We start from the raw sequence: 3751 nt of genomic DNA on the forward strand, positions 1-3751 counted from the left end.
AATCAGCTATATATAAAATAAAAAGTTTAAAAAAAGGCAAGACAAACAAAACAAGAACTGGCTATCACTCTTCTGTGAGTTTACAGTTAATCATTCCAGGAACCCTTCTGTCTAGCTGAATGGATTGATTAGGCCCTGCCTTAATCTTTTCAGAGGTCTTTTTAAAAGGGTGTGATAGCCACACCCCTGACTTTTTCTTTGTCTTAATGCCAGTAATGGCCACAAATTCCTCCATTGACTGTATGCACACACCCCTTTCACGGTGACTGCCAATCCTTCCATCAAGAGGTAGATCCTGTTTTTCACCCTTTCCATCTGGGTTGGGCCAGGTGGCTTGCTCTGTAGGATGTTACATTTATTAGCAAAAGTGATGAAAGCAGAGACTTGGGAAGGGTTTGCCCTCGCTGAATTTGGGAACGTTTCTCCCTCAGAAGGGTTTCTAAATGAGAAGAGTCCTCAATTCCAGCTGAGGTCTCCTTAGACCACTCAGCCTGCCAACAACCAGCCATGCCATGAGGCTCTCAGATTATTCAGCCCCAGCTCCAGCTGAGTCCAGTCCAGAGCAGAGGAGCTGCCCAGTCGACCCACAGTTTCATGAGAAACAATAAGTGCGGGTTGTTTTTAAGCCATTCAGACTGGAGAAGATTTTACGTAGCAAAAGCTAACTGATACAGGCTGTATCTTACTGGCAGCATCATAGTAGAGATGGTACAGTGGTCAGAGGCTAAGAGATACATGAACGTCTGGATAATAAAGAAGAGCTTGGGGCTTCCCTGGTGGCGCAATGGTTCAGAGTCCGCCTGCCGATGCAGGGCACACGGGTTCGTGCCCCGGTCCGGGAAGATCCCACATGCCGTGGAGTGGCTGGGCCCGTGAGTCATGGCCGCTGAGCCTGCGCGTCCGGAGCCTGTGCTCCGCAATGGGAGAGGCCACAACAGTGAGAGGCCCGTGTACCACAAAAAATAAAAAATAAATAAATAAATAAATAAAATAAAGAATAGCTTGGCTGGATGCTCTGGGGTCTGGAAGAAGCAAGATTGAAAGACGAGAGGAAGGAGGTCTAGAGAAGACGTGTGTGGATGGACCTGTGGGAGTGGGGGCATCAGTGTGCTCATGTTTATGTTTTCCATCAATAACCGTAAGAGGGCATCCACCTCAGAGGCACTCAACCACCAGGTGGATCCACTAACTCATTCAGTGGATGCCAGCCAGCCTCTGTCCTTCCCCACCCCATGCTTGCCAATGGGCCCATGAGCAGAGTAGCCATAATGGCAGGGATGCAGCTAGCCATGGCCCTGTGCATGGGCTCCCATCATCAAGGCTGATCTGTGTTGTGCTACCTCTGAGTGTCTGACCTGTTAGCAGCAGAAACAATGGCTAAACCCTCAAAACGGTTCCACCTTTAGGAAACCAACTTGCGAGTCAGGGGCAGGTTGATTACATCAGATCCTTTCTGCTCTGGAGGGTCCTAACTAGGATTGATGTAAATACCAGGCATGGGGTGGTTTTCCCTGCCCAGTCACCCTAGTGCCTGCTCAATGGGCCCAGGTACAACGTGGCCATAGTGGAGACACGTTCTTCCCTTCCCAAGGTTGATTTGGCTTCTGCCACTGCTGAGTGCCAAACCTGCCAACAGCAGAGACTACTACTAAGCTCCCCCAATTCCCTGGGAACCAGCTGGCTACCTGGAGGCAAGGTGGGTGGACTACCTTGGCCCCTTCCCCATCACGGAGGGCAGTGCTTTGTCCACATGGGGATAAGCCACATTCAGGTACAGACTTGCCTGCCTCCCCTCAGCACTTCTGCCCAAACGCCCTGTACAGAATGCTTTGTCCATCACCAGGATGTCCCCCATAAAGTGTGGAATGCCAACCAGGGGACATGTTTTGTGGTGAAGCAGGTATGACAGTGGGCTCGTGCTCACAGAATTCCTGGTCTTAACAAGCGGCCCCATCACAGAAGCAGCGGCTTGACAGAACAGAAAGGCCTGCTGAAGGCTCAGTCACACACGAGCTGGGAGACAGCACTGTGCCTTTGGACTTCCGTCCTACAGCGCACAGTACACAGGCCCAGTGGCGAGGCTAAGGCGAGAATATGAGAGGCAGACGTACCATGTGTCTAAATCCTTCAAGTTAGAGATGAGGCTAACAGCCAAGTAGAAAATGTTCTGCCCGCCTACCTTAACAAGTACACTTTCATAATGAATTGGAAACTCAATTTTTTAGTGCATCTATTCTTTTTTTATTTTATTTTATTTTATTTTATTATTATTATTTTTTGCGGTATGTGGGCTTCGCGCTGTTGTGGCCTCTCCCGTTGCGGAGCACAGGCTCCGGACGCGCAGGCTCAGTGGCCATGGCTCACGGGCCCAGCCGCTCCGCGGCATGTGGCATCTTCCCGGACCGGGGCACGAACCCGTGTCCCTTGCATCGGCAGGCGGACTCTCAACCACTGCGCCACCAGGGAAGCCCTATTCTTTTTTGAAAAAATAAATTTATTTATTTTGCTTATTTTATTTTTGGCTGCGCTGGGTCTGTTGCTGCACGTGGGCTTTTCTCTGGTTGTGGCGAGCAGAGGCTACTCTTCATTGTGGTGCACAATCTCACTGTAGTGGCTTCTCTTGTTGGGAGCACGGGCTCTAGGCGCGAGGGCTTCAATAGTTGTGGCACGTGGGCTCTAGAGCGCAGGCTCAGTAGTTGTGGTGCCCCGCCCGGGCTTAGTTGCAACGTGGCATGTGGGGTCTTCCCAGACCAGGGCTCGAACCCATGTCTCCTGCATTGGCAGGCGGATTCTTAACCACTGTGCCACCAGGGAAGCCCCAGTGCATCTATTCTCTATTTCTGTATTACTATTTTTATTGAATATAGTTGGCTTACAATACTATATTAGTTTTAGGTGTACAAATGGCAATTTGATACAAAGTTATTACAAAATATTGACTATATTGCCTGTGCTGTACTTTACAACCCTAATACACTGTTGGTGGAAATGTAAATTGGTACAGCTTCCATGGAAAGCAGTATGGAAGTTCCTCAAAAAATTAAAAATAGGACTACCATAGATGTAGCAGTTCCACTTCTGGGTATTTATCCGAAGAAACTGAAAAGATATGTGCATTCCTGTGTTCATTGCAGCACTATTTACAATAGCCAAGATATGAAAGCAAGCTAAATGTCCATCAACAGTGACTTCTCTGGTGGACCAGTGGCTAAGACTCTGCGCTCCCAATGCAGGGGGGCCGGAGTTCGATCCCTGGTCAAGGAACTAGATCCCACGTGCCGCAACTAAAGATCCCGCATGCCCCCAACTAAAAGATCTCACATGCCACAGCAACTAAGACCTGGTACAGCCAAATAAATAAATATTAATAAAAAATCAGTGCCCATCAACAGATGAATGGATAAAGAGGATATGGTATATATATATATATATATATATATATACACAATGGAATATTAACCATAAAAATGAATGTTGGCATTTGCAACAACATGAATGGAGCTGGAGGGTGTTATGAACTCAGTCAGACCGAGAAAGAGAAATGCTGTATGTTTTCACTTATATGTGGAATCTAAAAAACGAAACAAGTATAACAGAAACAGTCTCACAGATACAGAGAACAAACTAGAGGTTACCACAGGGGAGAGGGATAGGGGGAGGGGCAAAACAGGTGTAGGGGATTAACAGGTACAGATTAGCAGGAGAAACTCAAATTTGAACTTAGAGTTTTCGGATCTCTGTAGTGCAAGGC

The sequence above is a fragment of the Mesoplodon bidens genome, assembly GCF_964165515.1.
Source record: "Mesoplodon bidens genome assembly, chromosome: 19".
NCBI classification, from domain to species: Eukaryota; Metazoa; Chordata; class Mammalia; order Artiodactyla; family Ziphiidae; genus Mesoplodon; species Mesoplodon bidens.